The following is a 19,322-nucleotide window of genomic DNA, read 5'->3' as shown; positions in this document are numbered from 1 at the left end:
AACTCATTTCTTTGACACCTTTTAGACCTATACCCCAATGTTATCAAGACCAATTTCCTGTATCTAGTATTTTTGCTACCTTATTTCTGGCAGCAGTTTATGTATCAGTTCCATACTTATGCAAAATAAACTACCAACTTAGTAGTTAATAAACAATGTATTATTGGGTGCTATAATCAACAGTTAACACTTTTGTTCTACGTGATGGAGCTGGGATCACACAAGCATTTTCATCAGACAAGAACTGAGATGGTGAGACAAAATTTGAAGTTTTTTTTTTTTTTTTTTCCGCTTGAGTTTTCCTTTTTGTCCTCTAGCCTAAGTATAACTGCCAATAATAAGAATGCATGGAAAGAGGAGGTAACTTCTAAGACAGTTTTAATGTGAAAATGTTTATTAAGTTTTTATTTATATAAAAGATGCTAGACTCCTATCAGCCAAATAGTCCTAGAACCATTACCCAAGGGTATTTGACATGCAAGGGCACAATTTGTTAGGCATTTTCAGTGTAATGGTTTATAATATGAATGGTGAGGGAAATGAGCACTGTCCAATCAGTAATCTCATGAAACCACAAGTTATAATTTACTTTTTCTAAATTATTTGTGTTTTGTTTTGGCCATTTTAACTGAAGCTGATTTGGGGGTTCTTTATGAGGGGATGTTTTTGATAATAACAAACCAGCCTGCACTAGTGTTGAGAAATCTCCCCCATCATCTCTTTACTGTTCAATAGAATCTCAGTCAAGAATGTTATCTTTGTCTTCCAACACGACAGGAGCCTACCACTGAGGGCCTCTGAAAGATTCTACCTAGCAGTGTATCAAAGCAGATGCTGAGACTCATAACCAAACTTTGGGCAGAGTGCAGGGAATCCTATGAAAGAAGGGGGAGATAATGGGACATGGAAAGGACAGGAGTTCCACAAGGAGAGCAACAGAACCAAAATATCTGAGCACAGGGGTCTTTTCTGAGACTGATATTCCAACCAAGGATACAATCTAGATTCACAGATATAACCTAGAACCCCTGCTCAGATGTAACCCCTGGCAGCTCAGTTTCCAAGTAGGTTCCCTAGTATTGGGAACAGGGATTGTCTCTGACATGAACTCAGTGGCTGGCTCTTTGACCCCCCCGACCCCCCAGGGAAGAGCAGCCTTACCAGGACACAGAGGACATTGCAGACAGTCCTGATGAGACCCTGATAAGTTAGGGTTGGGTGGAAGGGTAGGTGGACCTCCCTTATCTGTGAACTTGGAGAGGGGCATGGGAGGAGAAGAGGAAGGGAGAGTGGGATTGGGAGTGACTGAGGGAGGGGGCTAAAACTGGGATGCAAAGTAAGCAAAATGTAATTAATGTTAAAAAATAAAAAATTAATTAAAAAATATAGGATTGTATTGTTGTGAAGGGGCATCAGGACCAAAGCAACTCTTATAAAAGAAAACATTTAATTGGGGCTGGCTTAGAGTTCAGAGATTTAGTCCATTATCCTCATGCCTGGAAGCATGGCAGAGCACAGAACAGCACGGTGCTGGAGACCTAGCCGAGAGTTTGTACATCTTGATCTGAAGACAGCAGAAGGAGACTGGATTCCAGACTGGGCAGATCTTGAGCATCAGAGACCTCAAAGCCTGCCCCAGCAGTGACACACTTCCTCCAACAAGGTCACACCTCCTAGTAGTAGCCCTTGTCATGGATGTGTGTGTGTGTGTGTGTGTGTGTATCTGTGTTTTCTTTGCTATTTAGGTACTTTCCATTTGTTCAAATATTTCATTATGTTTTATTTTTTTCAGAGCACCATAGAGATCTGTGGAATTTTACTAGTTCAAAAATGCTCAGAATCAATGTGTTCAATCATTTTAAAAGGTGATTTATATGGTAATGTTTAAAAACATAACATTTTATGAGCAAAATATTTTACTGCTATATCAGGTCTGTCTATATGAATCTGGAATATAAACGTACTTTATTTCATTGAGATTTCCCTTTTTTTTTGGGTAAAACATTGCCTGATTTTTTGCAATGAGCCACATTCAGTTCTAAGTCCGTTTAAATGGTATCATATCTATGCTGTGGCTTCTGCACCAAAGAGTTTCTTTTTGTCTGCTAACCTCTTGAGGTCACAGTGGTGGTTTGAAGTCTAAGCAGCAATTCTCTTCAAAGACTAACTCACAGTAGGATGTGTGCAATAAGGGTGTTCGTGATTCCAGTATTCACATATATTCTGCTTTACTTTTTAGAAAATTTGGTTCTGAGGCGACTACAAAGACAGCATCCTTAAAACACGTCATTCTCTATGTCTCCCTGTAGCAAAACCTCAGATAATGACATTGGAGATATACTGCTAGAATTTTCTCTACACAAATACCATTTGAAAACTACATCATGTTGTCCTTTTTCCACCCTGTGCTCTTTGCTCTGGAGGCCCTCCCACTCACCTTGAAGAAGGGCTGCATGGGCAGCGTCTGGAGACATAGGTAGACAGTGTGCCCTGCCAGCCAGGGATTCCATATATATAAGCATTTATTCTGATTGTGGGCAGAATGCAAAAGGAGTTGAGTTTCAAAACATGGAGTTTAGAATAAGGACACTAGAATTCCACTTCTGCCAATTACTAGCTGCCCAAATTCAGGACACTTGAGCTTTGAACCTCAGTTTCTTCATCTGCTATGAAGTTATAAGTCCTGCTGTGAACAAGAAATGAGTTTATCCATTTAATGATTCATGTCTGGCATACCTAGTGTTACATATGCAAATCATTATCTGAAAAATATATAGTAAAGTTGCATGTATATTCTTATTAGGGTGTCCTAGCTAATGGGAGGGTTTTTTCAAAATGTACATAATAAATACCTAGAAATCTATAATTTATGCAACTTAAAATAGATAAGTGAATTATTGTTATTAACATTACATTTATTAATTTCTTACTGTTGATCATACAATACAAATACTAAAACTTTAAAAATTCAACTAAAGTTAATATGGCAAACATATACTGCATTTAGTATATACACAGGATAGTGATATTTTATAGGCATCCTACAAAATTGAGACAGAAATTATTACTGTGAGGCTATGCACATAGATATAATATTATTGGACTTATGGCCAGTTCCACAGGAGGAAATACATGCTTAGTATCATAATACTGGCCAAAATTTCATAGTAAAAAATCCATGGGTCCAAGAAGTGAAGTGATTACTATTTCTATGCTAAATTACTTCTAAATTCATAACTCCATACTCGTTGATGAGTACAAATCTTTGATTTCATCAGAGAAGTAGATTTTTTTTTTGTGCAGTGTGTAATGGTTAACCTAGATATTTATAACTAGAGTGAAGAGAATAAGTGCCAGTGAAATGCTCGGCCAGAAAAGAGATATCTATATCAATGCCTTTTCTAAAGGTCAGGGATAATTTCAGAAGAAGGGGCAGAAATATCATAAGAGACAGTGGTCTAGGACTATTGTACTTATGAACTTACAGAAACTCTAGATGTCTTCACAAGGTCAAGATAGTCAACACTCTAGGATAGATGAGAGAAAATGGTTTTGAACTCACATCCTTCACTGAGGAGCTATTGACAATTGATGCTTTCAGGGTAAGGGTGAGTCAATTTTTGTTAAAGCTTTGGTCCCTGGTAAATCAATCATGTGCTTTGGACAGCCCAAGCCCCATGAGTATACGGGGCAGCACAAATTGGACTTGGTAGAATAAAAACAAATATATGAATTTGGGAGGGCTTAGAAAAACTGAGGGTGCATCTGAGAGGAGTTAGTGGGAGAACTGAAGGCTAAATATTAAAATATATTATATGAAACTCTCGAAGAATTACTAAAATTATATTAGAAAAGAATTTTTTTGTCAAGAAATTATGGGAAATGTAGGAAAATACAAGGCATAAAACATAAAATGAGAATTATAACTCTTTAGAAATTTTTTTCATGATGGATTTGTAAGGAAGAGAGAGTAAGAACATTTATTATTTTTTAACAAATGTAAGAGATCTCTTGACAAATGGAATTTGAGACAGCTAATGGAACTAAGTAGAAATTACAAATGAGATAGTAAAGCAAAAGCTGCTGACCACAAGAAGACAATTGAAACAGTAGGTAGAAATCTGGACTGTATAGTTAGAGCATCAGCTCAGCTTGGTAGAGTCAAGAACTTCTAATGATTAGTAAGTTTAATGAGTAGTTTTTTTTTTTATGTCACTATCATGGAGATGTTAATTCTTTTAACATATGTGTGCATGGGTGAGTGTGTGTTCATGTGGGCATTGATGAGTCAGCATACAGTGGTTGGAGACCAATCATATGTGTCATTCTTTTATTTTAATTTATTTAATTTTCTTTTATGTGCATTAGTGTGAAGGTGTCAGATCCCTTTAAATCAGCATTACAGACAGTTGTGAGCTGCCATGTGGGTGCTGGGAATTGAACCCTGGTCCTTTGGAAGAGCATACAGTGCTCTTAACCACTGAGCCATCTCTCTATAACCCATAGCTGCCATTCTTAGGAACACCATTTGTACCTCATTTGAGACTGAGTCATTCACTTTTAGAGCTCACCAATTAGGTAGTGTGGCCAGTCAAGGAATCTGAGATACCAGTCCTGTCTTCATGTCCCCAATGATAGGAATAAAAGTGCATGTGCTCCATATAACTTTTTATGTGGATGTGAGAAAGCAAACTCAATTCCTCAGGCTTACAAGAAGTGCCTTACTGACTGAACCAGGCTGCCGCAAAACCTAGATATTATCTTTTAAAAACAATCATATGCAGTGGGCTAATGGGGTGGGTTATTGTATAAGAAGGAACAATGTCTCTGTCAGACACCTTAACTATCAAATCAAACAACCAAATGCAATGGAAGGCATAGCTATGAAAATCAAAGAAGTAGGATTAAAGATCATTCTCAGATAACTATTTCATCCAGTGTCAGAGAGGAATGTCCAAGAGATATCAATAGATACCAGGCAAGATTGAAGAGAAATAATGAGAATATAGCAGTCTTTTCTTGAAATAGGTTGCTTATTCCTGATCAACTGCTAGGCTATATTTTCTGAATCCTCTGTGCATTCCTATATTGTCTTTGAATTCATGGTATTAGCTGATATTTGGCATCTGTCCTAGATTCTTGAACTTATATCTTACCTTGTATTTCTTGTGTATAGCTTATCATTCCTAGATAATATCAACAATATTGCTGCCTCAGAATTTTTTTTCTTTTCCATAATTTTATTTTTGTCATTAGTTACATTTTGTTAATTCTGTATCCCAGCTGTATCCCTCATTCCCTCCCCAATCCCACCCACCCTCCCTTATCTCCTCCCTGCCCCTTTCCAAATCCATTAGTAGGGGAGGACCTCCTCCCCTTTCATATGACTCCCTTTTGTCAGGTATTTTCAAGACTGGCTGCAAAGTCCTCCTCTGTGGTCTAACAGTACTGCTCCTCCCTTGGGAGGTGGGGAGGTCAAAGAGCCAGTCATTGAGTTCCTGTTAGTAATAGTCCTTGTTCCCTTACTATGGGAAACCAATTGATTACTGAGCTATCACAGGTCACATCCCAGCAGAGGTTCTAGGTTTTATCCTCTCATGGACTTTGGTTGAGTGTCCATCTCAGAAAAGACCCTGTGCCCAGATACGTTTGGTCCTTGTGGAGCTCCTATCCTTTCCACATCAAACTCCCCTTCTTTCATATGATTCCCTGCACTCTGCGGAAGGTTTGGTTGTGAGTCTTAGTATCTATTTTGGAGCACTGCTAGGTAGAGTCTTTCAGATGCTTTCTGCGGTAGACTCCTGTCATACGTTCAATGCATATCCCATTTGTCTTTCTAAATGAGGATAGATCATCATACCCCGTGTCCGCTTTCTTGATTATCTTCTTTAGGTGTATAGATTTCATTATGTTTATCCTATCTTTTAGGTCTATATAAGCGAGTATATTCCATGTTTGTCTTTCTCCTTCTGGGATACTTCACTCAGAATGATCTTTTCTAGATCCCACCATTTGCCTGCAAATTTCATGATTTCCTCCTTTTTGATTGCTGAGTAGTATTCCATTGTGTAAAAATACCACAGTTTCTGTATCCATTCCTCCATTGATGGACATCTGGGTTGTTTCCAGGTTCTGGCTATTACAAATAAAGCTGCTACAAAAATGGTTGAGCAAATGTCCTTATTGTGTACTTGAGCAAATTTTGGGTATATGCCCAGCAGTGGTATAGCTGGGTCTTGAGGAAGCGCTATTCCTAATTGTCTGAGAAAGCGCCAGATTGACTTCCAAAGTGGTTGTACCAGTTTACATTCCCACCAGCAATGGAGGAGGGTTCCCCTTTCTCCACAACCTCTCCAACATGTATTGTCATTTGTGTTTTTCATCTTGGCCATTCTGATGGGTGTAAGGTGAAATCTTAGGGTCGTTTGTTTTGATTTGCATTTCCCTAATGGCTAATGATGTTGAGCATTTCTTTAAGTGTTTCTCTGCCATTCCTCTACAGAGAATTCTCTGTTTAGCTCTGTTCCCCATTTTTTAATTGGATTACTTGTTTTGCTGCTTTTCAGCTTCTTTAGTTCTTTATATATACTGGATATTAGCCCTCTGTCAGATAGAGGGTTGGTGAAGATTCTTTCCCAATCTGTAGGCAGTCGTTTTGTTTTGATGATGGTGTCCTTTGCTTTACAGAAGCTTTTCAGTTTCATGAGGTCCCATTTGTTGATTTTTGCTCTTAAAGCCTGTGCTGTTGGAGTTCTGTTCAGGAAGTTGTCTCCTGTGCCAATGAGTTCTAGGCTGTTCCCTACTTTTTCTTCTAACAGATTTAGCGTATCTGGTTTTATGTTGAGGTCTTTGATCCATTTGGACTTTAGTTTTGTGTAGGGTGATAAATGTGGATCTATTTTCATTTTTCTGCATGTAGACATCCAATTAGACCAGCACCATCTGTTGAAGATGCTATTTTTTTTCCATTGAATGGTTTTGGCTGTGTTGTCAAAAATTGAGTATTCATAGGTACATGGGTTTATTTCTGGGTCTTCAATTCAGTTCCATTGATCCTCCTTTCTGTTTCTATGCCAATACCATGCAGTTTTTATTACTATTGCTCTGTAGTACAGCTTGAGATTGGGAATGGAGATACCTCCAGATGATCTGTTGTTGTATAGGGTTGTTTTGGAGATTCTAGGTTTTTTGTTTCTCCATATGAAGCTGAGAATCTTTTTTTCAAGTTCTGCAAAGAATTGAGTTGGTATTTTGATGGAAATTGCATTGAATCTGTAGATTGCTTTTGGCAGGATGGCCATTTTCACAATGTTAATCCTACCAATCCATGAGCACGGGAGATCTTTCCATCTTCTGAGATCTTCTTCAATTTCTTTCTTCAGAGACTTGAAGTTTTTCTCAAACAGGTCTTTCACTTGCTTGGTTAGTGTCACCCCAAGGTACTTTATGTTATTAGTGGCTATTGTGAAGGGTGTTGTTTCCCTAATTTCTTTCTCGGCCCTTTTGTCTTTGGTATACAGGAGGGCTTCTGATTTTTTTGAGTTGATTTTGTATCCAGCCACTTTGCTGAAGGTGTTTATCAGCTGAAGGAGTTCTCTGGTTGAATTTTTGGGGTCACTCATGTATACTATCATATCATCTGCGAATAGTGACACTTTGACCTCATCCTTTCCAATTTGTATCCCCTTGATCTCCTTTATTGCTCTGGCTAAGACTTCAAGTACTATGTTGAAGAGATATGGAGAGAGTGGGCAGCCTTGTCTTGTCCCTGATTTCAGTGGGATTGATTTAAGTTTCTCTCCATTGAGTTTGATGTTAGCTATAGGCTTGCTGTATATTGCCTTTACTATGTTTAAGTATGTGCCTTGTATCCCTGATGTCTCCAATACTTTAAACATGAATGGGTGTTGGACTTTGTCAAATGCTTTTTCGGCGTCCAAGGAGATGATCATGTGATTTTTCTCCTTCAGTTTGTTTATGTGGTGGATTACATTGATGGATTTCCATATGTTGAACCACCCTTGCATGCCTGGGATGAAGCCTGCTTGGTCATGGTGGATGATATCTTTGATGTGTTCTTGGATTCGGTTTGCAAGTATTTTATTGAGTATTTTTGCATCAATATTCATAAGAGAGATAGGTCTGAAGTTCTCTTTTTTTGTTGGGTCTTTGTGTGGTTTGGGTATCAAGGTAACTGTCGCTTCATAGAATGAGTTTGGTAATGTTCCTTCTGTTTCTATTTTGTGGAATAGTTTGAGGAGAATTGGTGTTAGCACTTCTTTGAAGGTCTGGTAGAATTCTGTGCTGAAACCATCAGGCCCAGGGCTTTTTTTTGGAGGGGAGGCTGTTAATGACTGATTCAATTTCCTTGGGGGATATAGGGCTATTCAGTCTTTCTATCTGATCTTGACTTAATGTTGGTAGATGGAATCTATCTAGAAAATTGTCCATTTCGTTTAAATTTTCAAATTTTGTGGCGTATAGCTGCCTCAGAATTTGGATTGAGTTTCCAATGGCCAAATTATCCAAATAAAAATCACAGCTGGGTCCATTAATCTGAACAATGGAATGCTTTCTCTAAACCCTTTCAACATTCATGAACAACTGTATTTGTATATATATATATATATATATGCAATACATATATTTCAATATATATATTGAAAAAATTAGCATTACAGGGAAAAGCATGAAAGGAAAACCTAGAGCAAGCTCAAAAGGATAGGAGCTTCTTGAAGAAGCCCAACCGATCACTGACCTAGGGCTTGAACCAAGATATATAAACAAGCCACAGAATGATGGAAAGAGGAAAAGTTTTTGCAGAACTGCTGAAGATCTTGAAGGTGAAAATGCAAATTCGCAAATATTTAGAATCTAGTTCCTTAGAAAAGAAGAATAAAACAGGTTTTAAAAAGGAGTAACCAATGGGAAAGGAATTTCCACTAACTGAACACAGAAAATATGACAGTTTAACTTTTAGAAGGAAAATTTTGTTCAGTCTTGAACATCATTTCCTCATAGTGAGGTACCTGGTTAAAAAACAGAAGAATATCACTACTGTAGACTTGGAAATGAAGATCAATCACTTCAGGGGAAGGCCAGAATGTAAACATATATTGAATCATTTGAGCTACTGCTTCATATCATACTGCTCCATATTCAACAGCAAGTGCATTGCCGTTGACAAGAGCATGAGTTTGCCAAGTAAAGGATTCTTTAATGAATGCTGTGCATTTAGGAGACAGAAAGAAGGAAGAGAGAAAAGGAAGTAGAAAAGAGAGAGTAGGAGAACATGAAAGTTTGGAAAAGAACCAAGAAGACCCTCAATTCAATCATGAAAAAGCAATTCACTGAAATCTTCAACATTTTCCAGAAAAATGCAACCTACATTATCTGTTAGCAGCTCAGCTGGTGTATGAAATTATGAAGGTTGGCATAGCCACAATCTGTAGGTAACCTCACAATTTGAAGAGTCCTAAGTCCATGTTTTGGTTTTAGCCCAAGTTTGTCCTCTGAGAATCAAGGAAGTTTCTATATTGTAAATATAACTAAAGATCTTTGCCTAGAGAATTCTTTTGTTGTTGTTGTTTCAGGAAAATTAATACTTTCATTTCTGTTCAGGCCTTGGATTAGATTGCTGAGGTCCATCAATTTACAGAGCTAATTGTTGAGAGTTCGCAAACTCAGATGGCAATTTCTTCAAAACTCTAAGCACATGGTGGATGAGTGTCTCACCACAGCAGTGTCTATAGGCCCTGCCCACAGTATCCCAAAAACTAAAGAAAAATTCTCCACAAAACAGTAAAATAATAACTCATGCAACACAAGTAACTCTGCAAGCTGAAAGTTCATAACTCTTAGCTAAATTTCTTGGAGAAAAGAGATACAAAAATAATATTCTTTTTCTTCCTTACTTTTGAGGTTATAATATTACATATCATTTCTTCCTTCCATTTTCTCTTTCCTAACCCTTCCATATAACTCTCCTTACTCTTTTTCAAATTCATGGTTTTTATCATTAATTGTTGTCATATACATATATGTGTGTACATATATATTTCTAAATATAAGCTTCTCAGTCTGAATAATGTTACTCGTACCTATGTTTTTATTTTTGGAAAATCACTCAGTTCAATTAAAAATCCTTTAAAATGCCTTTGACATTTTTTCTTCTTTTTGAGAGAGCAATACAACTAGTCTACAAATTATGTAGACCCTAAAGGAGAGCAGGAAAGACACACATGGTATATACTCACTTATATAGACCTGTAAATATATAGGTCTTATAGGATAAACATACTGAAATCTATACACCTAAAGAAGATAAACAAGAAAGAGGGTGAGATGATCAATCCTCATTTAGAAAGACAAATGGGATGGACATTGGATGTAGGAGAAAACAAGTAACAGGACAGGAGCCTATCTCAGAGGGCCTCTGAAAGACTCTACCTAGCAGTGTATCAAAGCAGATATTAAGACTCATAACCAAACCTTCGGCAGAGTGCAGGGAATCATAAGAAAGAAGGGGGAGTTAATATGACCTGGAGAGGATAGGATCTCCACAAGGACCAAATATATCTGGGCACAGGGGTCTTTTATGAGACTGTTTCTCCAACCAAGGACCATGTGTGGTTATAACCTAGAACCTCTGCTTGGATGTAGCCCATGGTAACTCAGTATCCAAGTGGGTACCTAATGGGGAGAACAGGGACTGTTTCTGACATGAACTCAATGGCGGGTTCTTTGACCTCCTCTCCGAGCATCCCAGCTAGACCACATAGGAGGACTTTGCAGTCAGTCCTGAAGATACCTGATAAAGTAGGGCCAGATGAAAGGGGAGGAAGTCCTCCTCATCAGTGGACTTGGAAAGGGGCAGGGAGGAGATAACGGACGGAAAGAGGTAGCGGGATATAGCAGGGATACAAAGTTAACAAACTGTAACTAATATTAAAAAAATAATAAAAAAGAAAGGGGAATATGAAAACAAAAAAATACTATTCTGTTGTTCATTTGTTTTATCTATTTTTAAAAAGAAAAAATGAACAAAAAATGAGCATGAGAATTCTTCTAAAGAAAAATGCAAGTATGTAACACACTTTTTCCTCTCCACTGCAGAACAATGTGGGAAATACTTTTAGACAAAGAATGTACCTGTCCCTCTTGACAACATTGTCCTTCAGTTCTGAAATTCCTCTGTGTTAAGACTAGAAATGGCTCAAATTATTTTGAATATCATTTTTACTATTACAATTTATTCACTTTGTGTTCTGTCTGTGGCCCCCTCCCTCCTCTGCTCCCAATCCCACTCTCCCTCCCTCTTCTCCCCATGCCCCTCCCCCAGTCCACTGATAGGGGAGGACCTCTTTCCTTTGTATATTTTGTGTATCTTAAATGAGAGAATAAAAGAAAATCGAAAATGTCACCCCACAGGAGAGTATTTGAAGCATATCCTGGTGGAGAAAGTCAGGGGACTTGGAGAGCAACTGTGACAGGTCTCACCTGGTAGTTGTCACTAGGAAACATGCATCTCTAGCACCACTTCAGCTAGTCTCAATCAGTTTTCTCAATCATTGTCAGTATCTTCTAGAGTTACATCTTTTAAGTAAACTCCTGAAGGCTACTTTGTATTGGCAATGTTAACAAGTGCCAAGGCCAGATTGCAAGGAACTCTCAATTCTAAGCTGTCTGAAAGCAATTTGTATATTTTGCTGACACTTGCACACACACACACACACACACACACACACACACACACATCAGTTATCTCTATCAAGGTATCTTTTAAAATTTAAATTTCTTCCAATGACAACTAGAAATTGTTTTCCCTTTTATTCTTAATTCCTGTGTTAGTTAAAAGCTTTGTCCAAAATGTTATTTAACCATCTCAAAAACATCATAAAAAAATTAGCAGAAGAATTGTGATCTACAGCAACAGAAAGGTCTAATATTGCTCAGCACTCAGCTTAAATAATTATTTAGTTATTTAGTTATTATTTAGATATTTGCTTATCTTTTGTGAACACAAATCACTTGAAGTACAAAAAGACTTTAAAATAAATTTGAACATGATTATATAATTATCTATTTTTATACACGTATATTATTTTATTTGTCTCCTGAAATAATACTTGGTGATATAATGGTCTGTTGAAATGTATACACCTTACCCTTGTTCATTCAAATGCTGATTTCTCTCCCCCATTTTCTGCTTTCAATCTGCACATTGCATTGTGATGCTTTTTCTAAGCATCACCTGTCTCAAATTTGTATAAACATGACAAAATAAAACAACCAGCCACAATGTTGAGCAATAGAGAGGAAGGAGTAGGAGGGAGAGGGGAGGAGCCAGAGGACAGGAACGAGTGGAAGAGAAGAGCAGAAGAGAGCTGGGAGAACATAGGCAGGAGCAGAGATCTTGGAACCACGTGGAGAGATGGACTGGACCTAATATATTACTAAAGGGAAGTATAATGTGGAAAATCTGAATGTCGGGAAATTATGAGGGCTTGGAGGTTCAGTATAGAACAACTAGGTTAACTAAAAGCCCAGTCTCTGTGTGGTGATTTGGGTATACAGCTGTTTAGGATTAACAGCAGCTTTACCAGAAGAGATAGCAATAGTAAATATTAATCATCACCTACAACAAATACTGATGATTATGGCACAGCATTTATCTGTGAACCTGGTACAACATCCTTATATACCAAGGAGCCAATATATCAAGAACCAACTGCCACTATGATTATTTAGCGCTTGCACAGAGTTCTCCTATCTTGTTACTGATATAAAAAAGACAAAGAAATGACAGGTGTTGGCAAGATGTACCCTCCCGCTTGCCATTCTGGTTAGGCAGGCACTTTAATCAGTGGACTTCTGTACTTTAGGCAAAGCTGAGGTTGCTCCTACAGCTTTACCAGTAAATCAGGATATTGTTCTCAGTTTATGACTGAGAAGAGCGATGTCTAGGCTCAGTTGCTGAAAGTCAGCCAGAAAGCTATACACAGCTTTAAACGAATCTGATCAGAAGGAACCAAATGAAAATGTTACTTTTCTGAGCGTACTTTGTAACTTTTCCATGTTACAAAGTCTGAAGAGATCTCTCTGGTCTTGAAAAAAAATGCAAGACTCAACACCTACTTAAGAAATTTGTTCCACCAAAAGCTTTCAAGTAAATAGTCAATCTAAACAAGACTGTTAGTGAAACTCATATGCACACAGGTGACCACAGAGTGATTCCTTTTATGTATTCACATTTTCAAGAAAAGTTTAATTCAATGGTCAAACTTTCCTTGGCCATATAGTTACAAATTCTTTTAGAACATGGAAATTTCAAGTTAATTCATGTTTAAATTATTGACAGACTGATCACATATATAGTTTATAATGTGGAGTAAAAAGCTTATTCACAGTTTTCTTTTATAAAGTTCAGTTTCTGAAAATAAATATCCTTTTGGATAATGAGGCAGAAGTGTAATACAAAAACATGTCTGAAAAATCAGAAATTCTTAAATGAAATGTGTCCATTGGTTAAGATTTTGTGTGGCACTATTTTCTATTTTGAAATAGAGCTTTATTTGCTCTGATCTTTATAATTTTATTTTATTTATTTATTTTTTACTCATGATTATGGTTTATTACAGAATTTACAATTCAAGAACACCTGAATCATGAGACAGTGATAACAGGTTTTGGATGATCCCAAACACAGAGCTTCCTGCCCTTTATTTTTTCAGTACAGGCACGATACCTTCCTTGCTCATCAGTATATTCCCCAAACAGGAAGTTTCAAGAGACTCTACTGGATTCACATAGGGGTGAATTAACCACTGATCTCTTGATTTGATTTAATCTCCAGTCGGCCTTAATTACTTGAGGATAAGTGGTTTTAAGAACTGTGTCTACCAAGCTTCTGACTTACTAGGCTCTTAAGTCTTCATTCTTAAGGCCTCAATGTCTCCCTATGTTCCTTCTTCAAAATCACAAGCACCTTGTTAAAAAACTATATAGCAAATATTAAAAGATAGCCTGGCTTGGAAGAATTTTATATCACACCAGACTGAAAGACAAATGAGTCCTTGTACCATGGTATATTGGTAATCCCTGTGTATAAATGGCATTTAAAAGAAAGCATTTATTGAGAAGGCAGGGCCATTGAATTCTCAAGGCTGGCTGCACAGTTCTCTTCAGTGTTAATGACACTTGTGTTCATGTTGTTGAGGAAACAGGCATCTGTTATTTGTTGCTTTCAGTATTGAATTCTTATATCAAATAATTTTTAAATGATTATAAATTTTTTAGTTTGACATCAGTTTTAAGTGGATGTTCTTTTGTTATCCAAATCAACTTATAGCTATTTTTTTAAACAAGAGTGAACACAATTTATGGGTCAAAAACTCTTTTGATGAACTTAATACTAAAACAAGAGCCGCTAAACAGAGTGGATTTTGTTTCTGAATGCAATACCTTTGTATTTGTCTTCCAACATGTCGTAATGACCAAAGCAACCACGTACATTTCAATGTTTATAGTCTTAGAAAAGTGCACAGGAACAGTATGTAATTTTTAATAACTAATTTTGCCCTCATTACTTAGACTTGGAATATCTAGATAATTTATCTTTAGATACTTTTAGCTTTTGCTAATGTTCAAAATAAAGTGCTTAATAAAAACACACACAGTGTATATGGCCATATGGAAGCTTAGAATAGTCTTGCTGTATTTCTTGGCCACAAAGCATTTGAAACAGGAGCTATTTGATCTTTCTATTGAGAAAAACCTTTTGTAGTTTATCATTTGCTCTATGGTTATAGATTCTGACTTATATGCCTACCCCCTTTCCTCCATCCCTCTCTCCATTCCTCCTTCCTTCTGTCCTTCCTAACATATATCAAATATTTGATATAAAATATTTTCTAAACTGGGTATGTGACACATTTGTAATCCCAGCACTTAGGAAGTATAAGCAAGAGGATTCCAACTTTGAAGTCATTTTGGGCTAAATAAGGAGATATTTGTTTGCTTGACAAACAAACAAAACAACTTTTATTTTTTAAAAATTCAAGAATAGTCACATTTATTTCTCTTAAGAGCTCATTTTATTACTTTTCCATAATTACCCCACAATTATGTTAAAGTCTAAGTGCTCTCTCTCTCTCTCTCTCTCTCTCTCTCTCTCTCTTGTGTGTGTGTGTACGTGTGTGTGTTTGCATGTATGCAGAGGCCAGTAATTCTCCTCAGGAAACATCCAGTGTCTTTCTCTGGTTGCTGAGTTTCAAGTAGGCTAATGATCCCTGGGGATCCTGCTATCACAACCTGCCCAGCTGGGAATACTATAACATATAGCTTTCCATAAATTTGGGTATAAAACTTAGGCCCTCATATCTTGAAAGTTGAGAGAATTTTACTAGCTGAAGGATGGTTCCAGCTTAAAATTCTGGGTTATTATTATTTTTTAACAGAAGAAACAAGGAAGCTAAAATGATTTCTTCTACAAATAATTTTTAGCTGACACTATTGGGATTTTAAAAGGGTTTTTAAAATATCTTTGACTATGTAAAACATGGAGCACTGAATACGAGAAGAGACTAATTGTTTTCACAAAGGATTGATCAAGTAGGTGATTTACAGAGAGGTTTCCCTGGACTAGCAATTGTGAGACACTGCTTTCAGGGACTTTTAACAGTGGTATCAGGTGATTGTAGATTTCTTTAGTCTGAAATTAATGTGTGGCAGAATAGCACTTAAAAATTGACTACTATATGTCCTATGTAATCAAGGCTAAGATGAGCTATGTTTCCAAAATGTTCATTAACAACTTTTGTTTATATAAACTATAAGCATGCTAAGAGATAACACATTTTAGTTTAATAAGCTTACTGATAATTTTGATGTTATTATATCAGTTATTAATGTATCAACTTATTAAAAAAGTATCAAAAATTCTATAAGGTAAAAGTTGTTAATGAGTTAGTGACATTAGAGAATTTATAGTGTTTGCCATTTTGGGTGATATTACTTATGCTACTCATATTGTCTTATAGGCCTATACCTATACCCTGAAGGTTTTCTCCAACACTGTTGTGTACCATCAGACAAAAGAAAATGATGTTATGAAATATGCAGGAAAATATATGGAACTGAAAAACACAATAATCAGTGAGATGACCCAAGCTCAGAAAAAAACAAATACCATATGTTCTCTCTCAGGTTTAGATTCTGCTCTCTTACCATTAAATGCTTGCATCTAGGTGAGAGTAGATGTGGATAAAGACCATGAAACTAGGAATCAGTTGTGAAACTGGAGACTAGAAGCTTTAAGGAGTGATAAGAGAAAGACAACAGAAGAAGTGGAAGGGAGATACTGGGGATGCAAGTGCACAATGGGGAAAGTGGGATGGGGCAGCAGGGGCGAGGTGGTGGGTGTCAATCACAAGGAAAATGCTGTGAGTCAGAATGTAGCACAGCAAAACTAAGCTAAAACAAAATAAAACATTTTTAAAGCTGAAAGAAAAATATGTTCTACATTGTAACTTTTTTACTTGGATGTTACTTCTTTGTGAATTCTTATAATGAAATTATACAAATGTAAAGGAAACATTGTAAAATGAGATAAACTATTAATTATTTGGAAAATGGAACTCGGTTTGAGGATCATGTCACCACTACCTTCTGCTCAGCCATCACATTGCCATTTTATTATCTTATAAACACCTACTAATAGATAGTAAAGGTGTAAAACAACCCACAAGTTACCTAGTTTAACTGATACACATTTGAAGATGGTATTTGATTAACAGTAACAGAAGCTGAAATTTGGAGAAAATTCTCATTTTTATAAAATACTACCAGGCTTTAATCAATACTATGGAGTAATACAACAAGTTATTCATGGGTGTGGAGGTGTTTTAGCACATGAGAGCATTTGTTCTTTCTGAGGCTCTGGATCCAAATGCCAGCACCTATACAGAAGCTAACAACCATCTGTCACTCCAGTCCAAGAGAATCCAATACCCTCAGCCTTCATGGGTATACATGCAGGCAGAAACATTCATACAGATTTTTTTTTAATTTTTATTTTTTATATTAATCACAGTATATTCACTTTGCAACCCAGCTGTAGGCCACTCCCTCATGCTCTCCCAATTCTACCCTCTCTCTCTCTCATCTCCTTCCATGCTCCTCTTCAAGTCCTCTGATAGGGGAGGTCCTCCTCCCCTTCCACTTGACCCTAGCCTATCAGGTCTCATCAGGACTGGCTGCATTATTTTCTTCTGTGGCCTACCACGGCTACTCTCCCCTCAGGGGAACAGGATCAAAGAGCCAGCCATTGAGTTCATGTCAGAGACAGCCCTGTTCCCCTTATTAGGGAACCCACTTGGATAATGAGCTCCATGAGCTATATCTGTACAGGAGTTCTAGGTTATCTCCATGAATAGTCCTTGGTTGGAGTATCAGTTTCAGAAAAGACCCCTGTGCCTAGATTTTTCTGGTTCTGTTGCTCTCCTTGAGGAACTCCTCTCCCCTCCAGGTCTTATTATCTCCCCCTTCTTTCACAAGATTCCCTGCACTCTGCCCAAACTTTGGTTATGAGCCTCAGCATCTGCTTTGATATCCTGCTAGGTAGAGTCTTTCAAAGGCCCTCTGTGGTAGGTTCCTCCTCTGTTTCCTGTTTTCTCCTTCTTACAGCTTCCATCCTGTTTGTGTTTCTGAGTGAGGATTGATCATCTTACCCAGGGTGGTCCTTCTAGCTCAGCTTCTTTAGGTGTACAGATTTTAGTATGATTATCCTATATTATATGTACAGTATCCACTTATTAGTGAGTATATACAGTGCGTGTCTTTCTGCTTCCTTACTCTGGATGATCTTTTCTAGATCCTACCGTTTGCCTGCAAATTTCATGATTTCCTTGTTTTCAATTGCTGAGTAATATTCCATTGTGTAAGTGTACCACAATTTCTGTATCCATTCCTCAATTAAGGGACATCTGGGTTGCTTCCAGGTTCTGGCTATTATGAATAAAGCTGCTACAAACATGGTAGAGCAAATGTCCTTGTTGTGTACTTTAGCATATTTTGGATATATGCCTAGGAGTGGTATAGCGGGACCTTGAGAAAGCACTATTCCTAAATGTCAAAGAAAGCGCCAGATTGATTTCTAAAGTGCTTGTACAAGTTTACATTCCCATCAGCAATGCAGGAGGATTTCCCCTTCTCCACATTCTCTCCAGCATCTATTGTCACTTGAGTTTTTTATCTTAGCCATTCTTATGGGTGTAAGGTGAAATCTCAGGGTCCTTTTGATTTGATGACTAAGGACTTTGAGCATTTCTTTAAGTGTTTCTCTGCAATTCAGTATTCCTCAATTGAGAATTCTCGGTTTAGCTCTGTACCCCATGTTTAAATTGGATTACTTGATTTGTTGCTGTTTAACTTCTTGAGTTCTTTATATATATTGGATATTAACCCTCTGTCAGATATAGGGTTGGTGAAGATCCTTTCCCAATCTGTAGCCTCGTATTTTGTTCTGACAACAGTGTCCTTTGCTTTACAGAAGTTTTTCAGTTTCATGAGGTTCCATGATTGTTGATCTTAGATCCTGTGCTTTTGGTGTTCTGTTCAGGAAGTTTTCTCCTGTGCCAATGAGTTCTACCTTCTTCTCTACTTTTTCTTCCAACCGATTTAGTGTGTCTGGTTTTAAGTTGAGGTCTTTGATCCACTTGGAGTTTAGTTTTGTGCAGGGTGATAAATATGGATCTGTTTTCATTTTTCTGCATGTAGACATCAAGTTAGACCAGCACCATTTGTTAAAGATTCTATCTTTTTTCCATTGTATGGTTTTGGCTTCTTTGTTAAAAATCAAGTATCCATAGGTGTGTGCATTTATTTCTGGGTCTTTTATTAGATTCCATTGACCCACCATTCTGTTTCTATGCCAGTACCATGCGATTTTTATTACTATTATTCTGTAGTACAGCTTGAGCTCAGAGATGGAGATACCTCCAGATGAACTGTAGTCACCATTGCAACATTACTGTCACAATTTGATTGACCATTGCAAGTAATTTACTATTTCTGATGGATTGTTATATTTACTTTAAACATTTACATATTTCACAGTTTTTCCAAAATTAGGTGTAAAAGACAATTAAAAAAAACCTTAATTTTCCTAAATTATCTTATATGACTTATTTGTACAAAAATAATACTAGATTTTTAGACGCTTTTTTGGCTTGTCTCTTACTTTCTGGTAAAACTTTCAAAATGACATTTGACTTTGGATGGAAAAAAAACCATTAAAATAACTGTTCAAATTGATCAGTCTG

This window comes from Meriones unguiculatus, chromosome 5 (assembly GCF_030254825.1).
Source record: "Meriones unguiculatus strain TT.TT164.6M chromosome 5, Bangor_MerUng_6.1, whole genome shotgun sequence".
Classification (NCBI taxonomy): Eukaryota; Metazoa; Chordata; class Mammalia; order Rodentia; family Muridae; genus Meriones; species Meriones unguiculatus.
Note: the sequence above shows the minus strand (reverse complement) of the source record.